An 18,057-nucleotide genomic window follows, 5' to 3' on the forward strand; every position below is an offset into this window, starting at 1 on the left:
TGGTGGAGGACTGGAGTTATGTGAAGTGATTGGGGGTTTGTAGAACGTGGTCAAACATGAGTCGTACTCCTCAAAGGAGTGTATTTGCTGCACTTGAGCTATCCCAGGATGAAAAGATAAAGAACAATAGAGAGAGAGTTCCAAAAAAAAGATGCACACTGCTTAGATCTTTGGCACAGATGGACAGAGGAGAGTATGGAAAAGGCTGGGAGGACAGAGAAGAGAAACAAAAGAGAAATATGTGACTGGCATTCTCTTTGTGCAAGCTCCATTTACAAAGACCGCTGAATCTAGTATTCGCTGTGTTGATACTGACATACTAAAGAGAATATTGACAGTGTATTTAATGCCAGATAGCAGTTATATTAATACGTACAATTTAAAACATGTGTTAATAATTATAAGTCAATTATATATTGATTATAGATTTACAAAGATGCCTGATCATTGTATTTGAATGCATGCTATTTGCACCTTAAGGTAAGTAATATAAATTGCATTTTACCTTAATACACTTGCATATCTTTTAATCAACACAACACTCTACACTTAAAAATGCACAAAAATGCAAGTGTGAATGAATATAACTGAAGTATTTATTTATTTATTTTAAACACATAAATTGACAAATAAAATTGCGTCACTGGATGTTGGAGTGTTTAATGCAAATTAAGCTGAAGTGAAGTAAACAAAATATTCAATCACTTTTAATTTGAAACTCAACAAAACATCAGTGTGTGCAGTTAAGTCACAACAGCATATATTGATACCTTGATTAAAGTGTCAAGCGTTGCTCAGAAGTAGTAATCGACAAATCCATGCACGTGTACACAAAGACACACACGCACTTTGCTCTAAGTAAAGCTTAGTGCTACTAAAAACAACACTAAACATCTTGCTAGGGATACAGGAGCACATCACTGCTTTGTGTAGATTCCTTAAATTCATTAAATGCAAAGTCACTATGATCCGAAGCATAATGCTCCAAGTTTGGATGATCTGACATTAATAAAGAATGACGTGAGACTTCTTAAATGCTGTCACTGGGAATATTAACTGCGAAAAACCTTGTGATGTTGAACGGGTAATGTTATCTCAATGTCTCACATCAGCAGACCTGTCTTACAGACACATGGATTTCTCTCTTTAAACTATAAGACCCCCTTTTAGGGCCTTTTTAGCAGATATCCACATCGAAATGCACAAAATGCACCAAATCACACAAACATTTGCATCAAGGTGCTTTATACTGTAAGTTAAAGACCCTACAATATTACTGAGGAAACCCCAACAATCAGATGATCCTCTATGAGGAAGCACATGGCGATAGTGGGAAACAAAAACTCCCTTTTAACAGGAAGAAACCACTGGCAGAACTAGGCTCAGGGAGTTGCAGCTATCTGTCTGATTAAATGCAGAGTGATGTGTATAATGTTGTGTACCAGTCCACATTAGTAGCAACTAAAATATTATCAAAAATGTTAAAAATGAAAAAAAAAATTCAAGTAATGTCTCTTCTATGTGCAAATGATTTTTTAAGATTTACATTTCACACTTCCTACATCATCATTTCCACCAACCAATGGTGCTTCAAAGCAACACAACATCTGTTAAGACAAGAAAATAGCCCACAACAAGAGCATTAAAAAGAGCAAGATAAGACGAGAGAAAGGATAGTAACAGCTGGTGAGGTTTAGAAATTGCACCAAAGGTTTTGCCTTCATTGCGTGTGTGTGTTGGTTCTTTCTGTGTTGTTACAGCATATGCCACAAAAAGCACCTTGGGTGTAACATATGGTTAGTCAATGTAGCTTTCTGGAGCAGGACAGTCAGGATGAAGTAGAGATATAACAGAAAAAAAGAAAGCAAAAGATAATAAAATTAAAGGGAAATTGAGAGCAGAGGATAAAAGCACTGTATCTAGGAGCAAAGACAGAGGTAGTGAAGACAAGGCATATGCCTCACGTCATCTGCCTGCCTGACAGTCAACCTGACCTTATTCTACTCTCCCATAATTCTTCAGCTCCCTTTGATAGCATACATAAACACACACACATATGCACATTTACACACAGACTAAGAGCACAAGAAAAACACTTAATGTGAACAAAAGACAAAATGTGTGTGCGTGTGTAGGTGTGTGTGTCCGTGTACACGTCTGTATATTTCCAAGGAAACTGCGGCAGAGCATCCGACAGTGCTTAGTGATCAGTCCAGGTGAAGTGGTGAGAAGGAGGGAGGCACTAAGAAAGGATTTCGATAAAGAGGAGAGAAGAAGAAGCGCTCGAATGAAAGGTCAGAGTCAAAGCTAGAGGTAAAGAGAAAGCCACGAGTGTGTGTGTGTGTGTGTATGTGTGGTGGAGGAGTGGGCGATCCTCAGAAGTACCACAAGAACAAGCTAGATATTATGGTTTCCATCGGTTTTAACAGTCATGCCAATAAAGTGACTGAAATTGGAAAATTTAAATTTACAGAAGTGGGAAGAGAGAATGACAAAGAGCAGAGAAATGCTGAGACAGACTTCAATAAAGACACACAGATGAAGAAAGGCAGAGATTGAAAGGTCCTAACAACCGTGATGTGTAAATCACGTATAGAGCGAGACTAGGAAAAGGTGAAAAGGAGAAAGCATGAAGAGCAGGTAGAGATACAGACTGAATGATGACACCGCAGCGAGTGAAAGACAGGGAGAAAAAGCAAGAAGGGCAGCAATTATCTTACATCTAGAGTCTAACTCCCTGCTTGTCAAAACAGCTAGACTTTAGATATTGATATTAGTCTCGCTGGTGCTGTTTTACTCATTGATAAATAATACTTCATTAATCTGTCACACTTCATTTAACGCAGGCCTTTTTGAGCTGCCATTAGGATTTAATGAAGCATTGACTCATGATAAAGGCTGGATTCAGCAGCAGTAAAGAGAGACATAATTTTTTCATGTACAAGAGACTTGAAGGAAGGAAAAAGAGAGCTGTGGATGAAGAGACAAAGTTGTTTTTTTTTATCAACTTAAAAAATGTGACAGGGATTCACTGAACGACTGGCCAGAGATTAGAACTGGCTAATTTCCAGCATTCTGGTCATTACTGGTGACTAGCTGGTCAGCCTCATGTCTGTCCATTTACAAGCTGGTCCATTTCATGCATGCACAACAAGGTCACAGCAGTGCAGACAAAAAGCTGCATGCACATAAACGAGACATTAACACACTTACATCCTATTTTGTGTGGAAGCTCGTCACTGTCACTGAACACACAAAGCAAGGCAAGGGTGTAACACCAAAAAAAACCACCACCAAATCATCCAGGTGAACATGTAGAGACTTGGTATGAGCAAAGAATTAAAACAGTTAGAAGGAAAATTGTGGAGAAAGTCAAAAAGAGAAAAGGGTCAATGACCTCATATCTACTGAATTTCTAGACACACTGGAAAATGATGCAAGTAACTGACATTTATTTTGTTATATAAATCTGCTGCACCTACTTTAGTAAGGTGTCAGGTAAACGTGGGTGTGCAACAGCTCTTTTTCAGTTGTTGCAAGTACATAAGTCCCTGTAACTTACTGCAGTTTAGGTAAATTGTAAGTTTAATAATTTCTTTTACTATGAAAATAATATTTTGAAAAAGAACAACTAAAGAAATGCAGATTTTTGCTTCTACAGCAGGGAAAATATTTAATTATTTGATCCTCTGCTGAACACGTAGGATTGCTCACTATCAAAGACATGAACTATAATTTCTATAGTTTCATTTTAATGAAGAAAGACAGAATATCAACCGAAGAACCATAAAAACACATACGCCTAAACTCAACTCGTTATGTGTATAAAGCACAACTGTCCATAGAATGAATCTCTTCCATTCAAGTCCTCCACCACCACGGGGAAAGACCAAACAGCTGTCCCAGGACGTTAGGCACAAGATAACAGACCTGCAACATCGGCAACAAGCTTGGTGAGAAAGTGATAATTGTGCAATCATTCAGAAATGAATGACATATAAAATGACCAGCCTCGGTCTGGTTTCCCATGCAAGAAGCTGCCTCATTGGATGAGGATGATTGTTAGAATGGTGGTGGATCAGCCCTCAAGAGAGCTGGGACCACAGTCACCAAGAACACTGCTGGGGAGGCAACACTACAAAATTTTGCAGTACACTATAAGCGCTAATGGTTCAAAGAAATTCATGAAGTCTTTACTGGATAAGGTTAAATGAATGCTTGGCTCAACAGTGCTCTGACTTTTTGTCAGCCTGGCTGCAGTACTGAAGAGAAACGTAGGTTTTTTTCTTAAATCAGTGATAAATAGTAAGATGTTCTAGTTTTAGTTTTGCTTTATAGAGCAACAAACTATTTTTCAGGCAAATTGAAGATTTTCTAAATTAGCGAGATGTTATTTCCTCTCCAGCACACAAGTTATCTGCTTTTAGGTGCGCATTTGAGAGTTATCGAAGGAGTCAAGTACTTCTGATTTGTGGCTTTCTTTCTAAGAGGAGCCACAGCATTCAGAGTCATATGCAGTAAAGATGTAAAACTATTAACAGTAATGGAAAGTATGTAATTATATGGTGGAAAAGCAGAGCTTAAAGTGCTCGACCCAAGATACAACATCCCAGGTAACGAATACTGTTCAGTTTTATTATGTGACAATACTGTGCAGCTCCTTATTGGAGATTATGTATGGGAATTTCAGGAGCGGGACCACGCCTCCAAACACGCTCCTTCCGGTTGTCATCTATATAGGTTTCCCAGTTCTGCAAGCTGTTCATTCTCGTTTACATGCCCCACCCTCCGTCCCTCCTTGTTTTCAATTCTTTAACTTCTTCACTTCTATTTAGTACACGGGGATCTGCTTGGCCCGGGAGCCGTCGCCAGTCCCCTTCTAGGCCTTCCCCAAACCGCAGCTCAATTCATGTCCAAGCCATTCACCTTTACCTACCAAAATGTTGTCAAACCTAAAATGAGGACGTGGGCCCAGCTAGTGAAACAGTTATTGTTAAACTAATGTGTTAAGCAGATATTTTGACACGTTGGATAAAATATGGATTCTATTTCTTCTTTCAATGATTTTGACCTAAATATGTGCAGTAAACTTTTATCTGTTGGGTCATAAATGCACGCAGATACTATATTTAATCAATACATCCTTTATTGGTGAAGTGTGTCTAGTCTTGCGATCAACTGCGAATGTTACAGTAATATATTCGGTCACTCCGTCCAGCTATTTGTTATTAGTATTCTTGTGCCAAATGTTTATATTTTTATTAAACAATGCAAATGGTTTAGCTGAATTTCATCCACCAATTTCACTCACTAGAGTCGGTTTTTTGAGTCCCTGGGCACTTTTTTAAACAAATGAGGGTCAAATGAATGAAAGTATGCTAATTTCTGGTGGGGAAGTAGAAACTGATGAGGGAAATGGAGGACAACAAAGGCAAGCAAACTAAGGAGCTAATTGTTTGAAATGATACATCAATAAAATAAAAATTTGTTAAAAAAATATATGTATATAAAATACAATTAATTATAAATAATAGTAATTTCTTTCTCTCTCTCTCTCAAACACACACACACACGAACACAAACAGACACTGCACTTAAGTGGATAAATAATTACTTCTTATTTTACCTTTATATTGGTATTTATTTATCTGTTACATGGCTATTGTTATGTATCATAAACTGTCAGTCAAGTTGTTGCCCATCTGCTGTATTGTGACAGTATTGCATTGTGAATTATTCAGTGAGCCTCATTCCTTGGTGTCACTAAGTATACAGAAAACTTTCTGCATGTGTGCTGCGCTCAGTTCTCAGTTTAGCAAAAAAAAAAAAAAAAGGAGGGGCACTGGAAATTCATGACACAAAAGGGCAGATTATCTGTTCAATGAGGAATGTAACAGAAGAAAATAATCTATCATGAGCTTTCAGCATAAACTGAAAATCTATAATGCAGAACAGCTAACAGTCTCTGTTTAATTCCTTAAGAACAGTTCAATTTTTAGACAAAAGACTGTAATATTATTCTGTTTTCACACTTTGCCAGTCCCACTACTGTTGTGAGAGACTGATGTGCAGGAGCACAACATCTGCTGTATATGGCGAAGACAAGTCATGATAATTGCAGTTACTAAAAATGTTTGTAGGGCGAAAAAAAAGAAAAGAAGAAGAGACATGTTAACAATTGCTAACATGCACTGTCATCTAGAAACAACTCCGCTTGGTAATACACTTAGGATATATCTGCTTTTCAAACATGTTGCAGTGATTGCATGACATACACAACAAATATAATCCTTCAAAACAACCTGCCATCTCACTTGTTTTACATGATCTTTACTGTGAAAAAGGTTGGAAAGGGAGGGGGTGCAAACTGCATTTTCTCCTCTTACTCTTAGTCCAAAAAGTGTTTGCACAAAGTCCACAATATTTATCAGTGTTATATCAAAATCTACATTAACAACACACAACAGCATCAGTCAAAGATCAGATCAGTCATCAGATAAATGTATCTCACAAGACAAATGAGATTTATAAAAAAAACAGTAAAATCTAGGTGCTCAGAGGGGTATTTAGTGGCCTGTAATTTATGAATGCAAAAAGCTTGCCTTTGGTTAAGCCTCCTTTGTCAGTCACCACTTTGTAAAGATTGCAAATGTTTGCAATGTAGATTCGACGAAAAGTAGAATTCATCTCAAAGTATGGATGTATGTGCATGTGTGTAACACTTAGTACAATCAGCTATGATGAATCATCAGCTCTAGACCTGCACTGGATAAGCTCTTAGACGAAAATGGAACAGCAAGCGAAGCACTAAAAGCTGACAGCTGGTCGAGGATCGCCAGGATGTTGCTTTTTGACTTGAACGCCAAAGATGGAAAGATGGGTCACTTTAAAAAAAACAAACAAAAAAATAAACGGGGGATGTCAATGGATTAATTTGAAGTAGGAATTGTGCTATACCAGAACCAGTGTGTGCTTTCTGGTTGCTGAATCTTATTTCACCATGTATTGGAGATGAGAGACAGTGTACGGCCTAGACAGGCCATCCATCTGTCACCGGGATAATACATCTAAACAAACACTTATGGAACATTTCCACTTCACATAAGCTGTATTTCACATATGCCGTGAAGGGAATCAAACACAAACAAAAGGATAGCACATAAACTCCACAATGTGAGCTTTGCTCTCACATTCTGACTGGCTGGCAGGCTTTCTAATGCATTAAAGTTTCTCTCTCTTTAGTGTTTGTTCCACATGTCTGTAAATTTGGTTTTTCTTTTCATTAAATACCAACCTGTGACCTAGAAACAAATATGGTCAGCTGTCTCCTAGAATGTACAAAATGTCACAGTTTCTAATTACAACCCCAATTCCCAAAAAGTTGTGACACTGCGTAAAATGTAAATAGAGAATGCAATCATTTTGCAAATCTCATAAACCCACATTTATTCACAGTACAACCTAGAAAACACCGAGAAAATGCATTAGCTACAAGTCATTGCATTCAGTTTTTATTTACATTTAACACAGCGTCACTACATTTTTGGAATCGGGGTTGTATTTAGAGAAGAAGCAGTTATCTGGTATTCTGTCTATAATGGAGAGGCCAGGAGAATAACACACTGAAAGCTAGAATGTCAAAGGCTGTGATTTCTGCAAATAAATAGTTCTTTAAGGAAAACATCTTTGAAGGGTAACATTATTATCAGTACAATTCATTTTTCATAAGCTTGCTAATAGCTATATAATCTTGGCTATATTTTCTATTCACTCTGAATCTCATTTGAAGAATAAAAGTTTATTTTGAGAAACATGCAACTTTCTGTCTGACCCTAAACTTTTGAGATAGTGTTTGAATAAGGCTGTTCATTAGCTGGGAGATTAAACAAAGAAAAGCTGTATATAAAGGAAAGCAGAAATCAGCATGTTTATACTCAAACAAGTATTTGAAAAGTGTCTTGCTGTTATGATTAGCAGGGAGGAGGAAAAATACGTTGGAGGTACAGGTCATAAACAAAAGTGATCTTTAATGGCTGCTATCTAATTTTTTTTAAAAAAAACACAAGCCTAACACAAGTCCAGTAACCCAGGAAGCAGCACTAGTCCAAAGTACAAAGACCTAGCAGGAACATTGACTAACTAAACTGACAGAGGGGTATATTAGAAAGCAAGTTCAGCAGAGTCAGGCTTTACTTTTTGTTAGCTGGCTAGACAAAACTTAAATCACTAATCTGAGATAATGGGTATCATAACTGTGATTATAAACATTCATTATTAATCCAAGCTTGCTGCATCAGGCTGTGTGCATGCTCACATAAAAGGATGTGTTTGATGTATTTTTTCTTCCACACAAAATGGATCAACTGAGCACCACCTACTCCAATCAGAGACATTAACAGAGCATTATCATAACAGTAAAATCCAGCAGTGGAAATGGAAGTGAGTAAAACCACAGACTAATTCTGTATAAAATCATTAATCTTGTGACTGATCTTCACAAGCTCACAGTGCGTTAAGGTAATTACATTGTCAAATTTATTTTATCACTGTTTGCATGCTTGGTGCTGCTGTTCATTTCTAACCTGACAGCCAAAAATTCAAGATCAGAATCTTTCAGCTTTATACATTTAAACATTACATATAACTCAGTGTTTAGGTCTGGCAGAGTCCAGTAGCCAAAAAAGGAAGAAATCACCAGTTCCAAAGTGAAATTTATTTTATTGATTGAATCTGTGATAAATAACCTACAAATGTAACTCATCAGTTTTCTAATCTGTGTTGCATTAGCTGCTATTCCAACTGTGTAGAAAAAAACTTAGTACCTGAGTAGGATCAAGCATAAAAAAAAGAAAACAGTTACACATCTTCTGCCACCAGCTGAATACATACAATTCCAGTGACAAGAGCACAGTTTGTGCTCATGAAACTTTACATCTGCCTTCATTTAGTTGTGAAGGTGGGCTAGTGAGGTACAACTTAACAAGTTGCATGTTTCCCTTGTCATTGTTCTCTGACAATGACAATAAATAAATAAATACAAATACAAAATACAATACAGAATCTGTATAGCACGTAAAGCATAAATGAATGAAACGAATCAATGAAAACACGGTGCTTCCAGCCAAGTTTGGACTTGACTGAAAAAAAAGAACCAAAGGACTGTAACACATGCAGAGCTAATGAAGTTGTGCCTGCTACTGCAGAGATCAGGTGCCAGTCCACTACAAACTTCCAATACTGTAAGATGTGAACACTGAAAACACTTTCAAATACAGATTGACAAAAATGCGAATGGTTTTCATTAACCCATAAGTACATATATTAATATAATACCCAAACAAAATACACAAGCTGGAAAGTAAAACAGACAATTTAAACTGGCTTTAGCTTTATTGCTGTTATTACTTTAAGAACCCACAGCTAATACAAACTCTGCTTTACTAGGACGTAGGAAGGAAAACGATTTTTCTCTATCATCATTATTTCAGTAATTCTTAATAGGCTGTTCGTTTTTTTCAAATGTTTTCAAAAATATTACCAGAGATCTCTTAAACTTTTTCAGATAAATTAAAGTTTGCACAAAAAAGATAAATATAAAGTCTTTTAGAGAAAATTCTTACAGTCGCACAGTCTTGGTATTCTATCTGCTGTAGGCACATTACTGTAGGAATCTTTGTATGGGACAATGCTTCTGCCTTCCTCAACATATTTGTCCTAATATGGACCAACCAAACTGTAATGTGACCTAAAGTAAAGATCTAAGTGGATTACTCAAAAACTGAGGCATTAGATACTGACGTGATAAAAGTAGACATATCCAGATACCAAAAGATTAGTAGTTGGTTACTTCCTTTCTTCCATACTAGATTTTCAAGTCTGTCAGAGCTATCATGGTGCTTGTTCTAGAAAGCACGATAACATTTTCAGAAATTTTGGTATTGAAAGGTATTATAATGATCGATTCTGGTCTTCTTCCACAATAGAATATCTACTTCCATCTCATTGTATTGCTTGCTTCGTCCCATGTCACTCCAACCACCAACCGAAGCGTGTCCTTCTTCACTACATCCAAGCTTTAAAATCAGTTCTGGTGACATCTCTAATTAATACTAAAACAGAATATGTTAGTAAAAGATAAAAATTCCACAACATGCTCAGTAAAAATGTATCAAGAGTGAAATTTTAAATTATGCTTCATTTACTGATCCTATTATTTTGATAACAATTTAGGTAACAGTAATTATGTAACTGCAGATCCTTTACCCTACCCACAACACTAGTTACCATGGCTAACCTTTTTATCTATAAATAATCTAAGCAAGCTAGGTTTACTTTAGACATAATAGCAGATATCTGCAGTAAACAGACTTAATAAAGAAGAGACTTCATTAATTTAATGATTCATCTTGGCAGTAATATGTTGTGTCCATGACTTTTTAGCACCCCCAGGAAGCATTTTGCTTGTAAACTGTGCAGTTTTTTGTTTTTCTCTGGTTTCTTCTTTCTGCATTTGCAGCATGACTGTTGGCTTTGCGGAATGTTTTTATTTCTAAATGCTGTGATTGTGTTTTCAAAATGGCAAAAAAAAAAATAATTCTTTGTTTGCTTTAATTTTGACTATAGCTGAAAGTTGACTCTCCTATTCCTGAAATCTGAAAGCTGCTTTAATAGGCGACACATCTCAAAATAATGGGGCGGTTTGTAAAGGAGTTACAGGAGTTAACATGGTAAGTGCCAAAATGTATTCTAATTATACAGTTTGGAGATATCCCATTGTGTACATTAATAAGTGGTATTATTGCTTATTATGAACTTGTCACTGATAAAGTAATGCTGCCCTCTAATAATTTGCTCTCTGTGAACTCAATATTTGGTTCATTTCCTGCCTTTTTTGATACATAATTTCTTTTTTCCTGCCCTCATAAGAATGAAGGTCATAGTGGAATCCAAAGCAGAAAAGTTTCTATTCAGCTCAAACCTGAAGCTCTGCTTTTAATTTGTTATATAAAGTAAGCACTTTTTAAGGAATCACCATACTTCTTTTTAATTCCACTTATTCTTAACATTCTCCACTCCTGGGTGTATTAAACTTGGAAAACTATATTACCTGCGATACCTCAAATTACCTCAGACTGAGTAAAGCTTTTGCAACAGAGAAAAGAACATGAGCAGAATAAAAACAATCTCTTGGAAAGTATTTTTTCACTCTACCTGTCTGCTGCGGGTACATTACATCTCTTTATATGTTTTAATGTCTCTGTCCTCCATGACAAATGTGATGTAATATAAATCAACCAAACCGCAATCTCACACAGAAAAAAGAGAACTAAGGGCTTCTAAAGATCCCAGTGGATGATTTGGCAACTGGGAATGCATCAGACACCAATTTAGCTGACGAGAATGTAAGCCCACAAATTTATTGCCAGAGAGCAGAATTGTATCCAAACAGCGCTTGTAGTCAAATTAAGCAGCCAGCTGAAACACAAAGTAAAAAATGGACATCTGTGCTTCTTAATTGACGGTGTGATGTTATGCGAACAGTCTGCCGCAATCCTTGAAAATATGTTCATTCATTCATATTCTATGGTAACTTTTGTGGTTGATAGTATTGACTTCAACACCTTTGAGTCTGCTCACTCTTCTTTTTGACTGTCTTTTTATCTTCACAAACCTGCCTTACTGAAGAACACAGTGTCCGTAGTATTTCAGGAGTTCTTGTCTTCTTATGTTCTATTGTATTTTTTAAAAGTATGTGGTTCACAAGCCCAGTGTAGAGAATTGGCGCCTGGAGGATCCTGTTAGCTTAAAATTCCTGCTGAGATGTTTTTCTAAGCACTTTTTTTTTTACACAATAAGACAATATTTTGCAATATATGCTACAGAACACACACTTTGCGACTGAATGTATTTGAGAAACAGTGGCTCATCAAAAATGTGTTATTTAATAGTCGATTAATTATTAAGTAGCAGCTGAGAACAGTTGGACTAAAAACCTCTGAGGACTATGAAGAGAAAGACAATAACAGATTGACAGAGAGAGTAAAAAGAAGCCCTAATGAGAAGAACCCACAGAAAGGACAAGTGGTCTTTCCAATGTCTTATTAACTACAAATAAGTAATATTGGATGGATATAAAATATATAAGGCAAAAACTGGGTTTGTACAATTCTAACCAGCTTAAAAGTCATTATTTGGTATATTCTTCAACACAGCCTGAACTTTCTTAGGCAAGCCTTCTTGTTATTTCTCTAAGTGTCTTAAGGAATAGTTGTCTTGTTTTCTTGAAGTACATTCAAAGCTCTTCTTTGGGTTTTGGCTACATTTTATTCTTTTCTCTGTCAAGGTGATCTGCTTCAATAATTTTGAGGTTTGAGCTCTCAAGAGGTAGAAGATAGTAGTGTTCATTGTGTGTTTTTCTGCACAGGTATGCTTTTACTGCATTGGCAGTTTGTTTGGGCTCATCGTCATGCCAACAAATGAAACACCATCGAGACGCTTTCCAAACGTCGGTGCATGGTGAATCAAAATCTGATATTTCCTTTTCTGTGTTCACAATTCCATTAATTGTGACAAGATCCCCCAAACCACTGGCTGAAGTACAGCTCCAAACCATGACAGAGCATTCATCCTGTTCTACAGATGGCTGTAGACACTCACTGCTGTGCCTCTGTCCTAATCTCCTTCAGATGCTACTTTTCAGTCCAGGGCTTGTGTGATTTGGCATATCTGAGCCTATTTTCTTTGTTTCCCTTCCTTGAGATTGGCTTTGTGACAGTCTCCTTTCCATTAAGACTACTTCAGTCCAGGCTTAGGTAAACAGCAGATGGATCAATGAAGGGCCAGATGCATCACTCAGATCCTGTGTCAAGCCCTTGCTAATTAATCTACTTTTTCTTATTTCTTAAGGACTTTCAGATACTATTCGACCAATGTAGACAGTTTTTTGTTTGTTTTTTTGCTTGTTTGTTTGTTTGTTTGTTTTATACCTGCCACTTCGTTTTTCTTCGACCTGTCCAGTTTCCTCGGATTTTTAAAGACACACTGCACACTGTCCTAAGATATGTCCCACGTTTTTGACCAATAGCCGACTAAGAATTAACTTTTTGTTTTAAAAAAACCCTCCAATTCCATGCCTGTCAAACTATCTAATCTTTCATATTTTTTATATATTCAACTAAAAAATTTGTTGTGTTTTTGCAACAGGCTGCTTGTAATAAAGTTTTTGAGGATACTATTTAAAATTGATTCCATATTATGTGTAGACAACACTACTCTAGTTATGAGTTATGAGTTATATGTGTAATATATGCTTGAGCGATCAGGTCTGGTCAGATGTAACTGACTATGAGAAAATAGCCAGATATAGAGTATATAATCAAAAAATGTTTCATATTTAACTAAAACAATAAACTGTACACAAATTGTACAGTTTATTGTATAATAACATACAGAAGAAGCAGACTGACAAAGAGCTTTTTATTTCAAACTGTATACCATAGAAATAATTAATTTCCGCATGTGAGGGCGGTTTTACATAACTTTTGCATACATTTGTATGCTTTATTCAAACAAATAAATTGGATTAGGCATTCCTACAGTTTTTTTTTTTAATGCACGCTTACATACAAGCACAAAGCATCCAGGCCTTTGAGTTCTCTGTGTTGTCATCCTGTTATCTCTGTAGCTTCACTTTGGGCTTCAGAAATCAAAAAGCGGAGGGAAAAAAACAACACAAGAGAAGCTTTTGAAGTCTCCGTTTCCCTGTTTTGTCAAAGAACTTTGACAAGAGTGGAGGAGGAGCATTGATAAGAGCAAAAAGAGATGGATCCTAATTGGCTGAATGATGAAGAGGAGGACAAGGCCAAGAACTCTTCCTTATTCTGACAGCATCTGTGTGCTCACAACGCACAACGTATGACCCTGTAGTTCCCTTTTCTAGGCTCCAGCCTCATTAAATGCCACCTCAGCTTTTAATACAAATTTGAAAATGTTTTTTAACATCCATTTTAATGTTGGTGAACATTTATTTATGCATTTGCATGATTTACTTTTTTTTAAGGAAGCCAGTAGCTCTCTAAATGGAGGAAAGTTTAATAGCTTATTAGCAATGTTCAGTGTGTTCTAGCTGTCTGTGGAGCTATGTTTTACCATTTGTTGCTGTTTGTCTCTCTGTTTGTCAGCAGGTTTATGCAAAAACTACCCGGCTGAACTTAATGAAGCTTGCTGGAGAGGTAGAGCGTGGGCAGAGGAAAAACCCATTTAATTTTGGTCTGAATGTGGAGCACTTTCTCTAAAAATATGACATGGGGCATCGGCCTTAGCAAGAGTATGGACTCTCCTAATTTTCATCATGTGCTTTTAGCTGTAAATCAGTTTTTCATTGCACTAATAATGCATTACTTTGCTGCAGCACTAATGAAAGGCAGATTGAGGATAGAAGAGGGGGGTGGGGTGTTTCTATAATGGCCCTTACTGCACATACTGTTCAAATGCAAGAGAGCAGCAGCAGCAAGGCAAGAATTTCTTCAAGGACACTGTCATGAGTATGTGACACAGTAGGAACAAAGCATTTTGTGTGTGTGTGTGTGTGTGTGTGTGTGTGTGCGCGTGTGTGTGTGTGTGTGTGTGTGTGTGTGTGTGTGTGTGTGTGTGTGGTATGTACTAGAGTTGTAGGTGTTTTGAATACTGTATAACAGAAAATCTGTGAACTAAATTAAATATTTGGATAATCCAGATAAGAGGGTGGTACAGAATACACACAGCTCCAACACAACGGTGTGGAAAGAGAAGATAAATGCAGACATACACACCCAAAATAACTCATTGAGCAAATCCTCTCAAGCTGTTGAAGTGGCACAAACTTTTCAACACAAGTGTTACGAGCAAGGCAGAGTAGAGGAGAATAACCAAATAAGGGAAAGAGAGAGAGAGAGAGAGAGAAGAGAAAACCCCCCGTAAATTACACAGTAAAGACATAAAAGGATAAAGGAGGAAAGAAAAAAATATAGAGGAAGTGAAAAAAAAGAAAATTCAACAAAAAAATTACATGAAAGAGAAAGACAGCAGAAGAACGAGAGGGAAAACGACTACAAAGACAGGAAACGAGTAGAGAAAGTGCAAGAATTAAGCGAGCGATGTGCTGTCACTGAGTGAAATGCCACCCGGCCTGTCACATATCTCTACAATATTAATTACACTGTGCCACGCTTCTGAATAATGGAACAGCTCTATTTAACCAGAGTGAATAATTTAACAGCTGCTTGGCCTAGTGTATATAACAGGATCGATAAGCACCAAGTACAGGTAATGAAATTCCAAAGGAAACCTCAAGGAGGAAAGTTAAGTTCACCTGCGCTTAGAGTTAGAGCCCTTCTAGTGTCTGTGTGTGTAGACATGTGCGCATTACTTATTGTTTGTTTACTGTTGCATGGCATGTAATTAGGACTACAGTATTTGTGTGTGTGTAGCACATGTGTTAGAGTTAAAGGTTCAGCCTCAACAAAATGGCAAAGAAGTGAGATAGGTACTTCCAGTACATCTGAGTCCTGTTCATTAATGTCATAAGAAAATCTGGTAATAGCTCTAACTTTGAATTCGCTACTTAAGTGAAACTCCAATTCAGAGCAAGTTCGTAAAGCTGAGGAATGGTGAACTTTTCAGCTACAGGTTATTCGGACAGTCTGCGTCCATTGGGAGCATTATGGGCTCTAAACATCTTTTTTACACTCTACTGGCAATGCTTGAAGCTGTAAACAGTTCAATTTCTGGGTCAGCATCGCAGATGTCAGTGTCACTTCTCCCTTGACCAATCAAGTACAGACGAGACAGGACTTATGATATCAATACCATCAACAAAAGTGGAGGTGAAAACATAAAATTACTGTAAAACCCAGTACTCTGTGATACAACACTGAAAAAGGCAGTTCTGTAGAATAGCAAAAACAAGTGCTCAATAATATCTCTCAGGTGGCTGTAAAAGAGGTCATGAGTGCTTTTAGCACAAAAAAAAAGGGAGAAAAAAAAGAAAGAGGAAAAAAAAGAAAAAAACTGCCGATGGACACAGACCCTTAATGTGGATTTCAAATTTATGTAAGATATACACAAACAACCTACAGTTCATTCACGGTGTGCAAGTAAAAACAGTTTTCACAATGCAATTTTTTTAAGAAAGAGATGCTTCATAGTCTAAAAATATTCAGGTTCATTTAGATACTTCTTACCGTACTCAGAAACATTTTTGTTATTTTTGTCCTGAGCTAAACCTTACCCATAACAGTGCCCCATGCCCCATCATAAACCTGATTTATTTTTCAAGACTGATTTGTAATGGTTTGGAATGCAGAGATGACAGATGACTTTGTCTTGGTAGTGGGTGTGAAGGATGAGAAAATGTTTTATGTGACACCCTAGAGGGCATTAGCAAATGACATATTTTCTTCTTCAGTTTGTTGGTCTTGTTGCTATCACCACTGAAGAACAGTTAGTGGTTAATGTTCTCCACCAGAGACTGATCAGTGGCTTTCCATTTCTCCTCTTTTACTCTCCAATAAATGAATTGACAATAAAATCCAATTAAATAGTCCATAAAAAAATCCTCAATCAACATCTTCCCTTCATCCTCCTTACGTGCTGTGTGCCAAAGCAGCATTTCAGACATTAAGTGTGCACAATTCATGTGCTATGGGACCAAAAAAAAAAAAATGCTACCTATTATTTTAACTTTGTCAGGTTTTCACATGCAACCAGTGATGGATGGAAATAAAAGCAATTTCTCCAACCTCATCTGCTCTGCATCCAAAAGATTTAGCTCACAGGGACATTCATACTGCGGTTACAGGATGAGATGATTTGTGAGTTTACGTCACAAATTACTGTGATCTGATGAAGCCTAAAAAATGGTAGAAAGAGCAACAACTGAAGTCCTGAGTCTGAGTGCTGAAGGAGTTAATAATGGTAGTTTTAACCCTACCACAGCTAAATACAACATCTGGTGTTTTACCTGATTGTGTTGCTGCAATAACGTAAAACTAATTAGCACATACACAATATTTAAAACAAAACCTTATAAACTGTATATACAAGCTTCTGCACACACACACACATACACACACAGGATGGTCTCAGCAAACGAGTAAGCTAATCTGTTCAAAGTTAACACTGAGAGGCCAGAGCCAGCGACAGAAGTCCGCTCTCTTGGAGAAGCCTTAATGGCACTGTCCTTATAGTCAATGTGTATTTGTGTTGACATTAGGTCCCTTAGGTGATAAAGCCCACACATGTGAACGAGTGTGTATGTAAATATCATTAAGCATCTGTGCATATTTGTGTGTACCGGTGTGTTTATGTGTGCATAGGACAGTGTGTTAACTGGGCACAACAACCCCTTTCACAATTAATCAGCCCTGCCATCCTTTCCTCCCTGGGAAATAGATGTAAGCAAAAAGTTAAAAGACTTAATTCATTAATAAATCACACAGTAAATAATAGGTGTTTGTGTTACCAGCGACAATAGACAAGGCAGTATGTAAGCCAAGGGAGGGGGAAGATTTACCCTCACACGCTGCACATGCTGGATGAGGTAGGACCGCTGAAGCCAATAAATATGCATTGCTAGTGGCTGGTAGTAAAAACAACAGGTACACAAAACTAAGAATAAGGAAAGAAGGGAGGAGGTGAAGCAAAAGCGAATGGGAAGGAGGAAGGTTAGGATGCTTAAAATAAGAAGATAAGTAAAAAGGTGGTGTATGAAAAGAAGCAGAAGAAGGGGAAAGAAGCATGAGGAGGGAGGAACACAGGTTAGACGCACCGTTTTTTTGATGGGAGCAGATAAAAGCATGCATAGTTTTCTGTTTTGGTGGTTTCTGCTAGTTTTGCTGGAAAAGCTTTTTTTCTGATAGTTATTCGTTTCACTGACAAAAACAGAACTTTAAGGTGTTTGCAGAAAACTAGACCTGCTATTTCCATTTTCATCTCAATATTTTACTTCTTGACTCTACTAGAATATAAATCAAAGCTTAGATTCAAATTATAATAGGTCTTCTTGAAAGCACTCCAATT

The 18,057-nt window shown here is 37.1% G+C and overlaps 1 protein-coding gene across 2 annotated transcripts in view; it reads right to left on the reverse strand.

The window, feature by feature from the left end:
• The window catches only part of LOC102304999 (MAM domain-containing glycosylphosphatidylinositol anchor protein 1), a 201,407-nt gene that overhangs the window by 152,629 nt on the left and 30,721 nt on the right, over positions 1–18,057 (reverse strand). The gene's annotated exons all lie outside the window — the stretch shown is intronic.

This window comes from Haplochromis burtoni, unplaced genomic scaffold (assembly GCF_018398535.1).
Source record: "Haplochromis burtoni strain Fernald_Lab_line unplaced genomic scaffold, NCSU_Asbu1 Contig_187, whole genome shotgun sequence".
Classification (NCBI taxonomy): Eukaryota; Metazoa; Chordata; class Actinopteri; order Cichliformes; family Cichlidae; genus Haplochromis; species Haplochromis burtoni.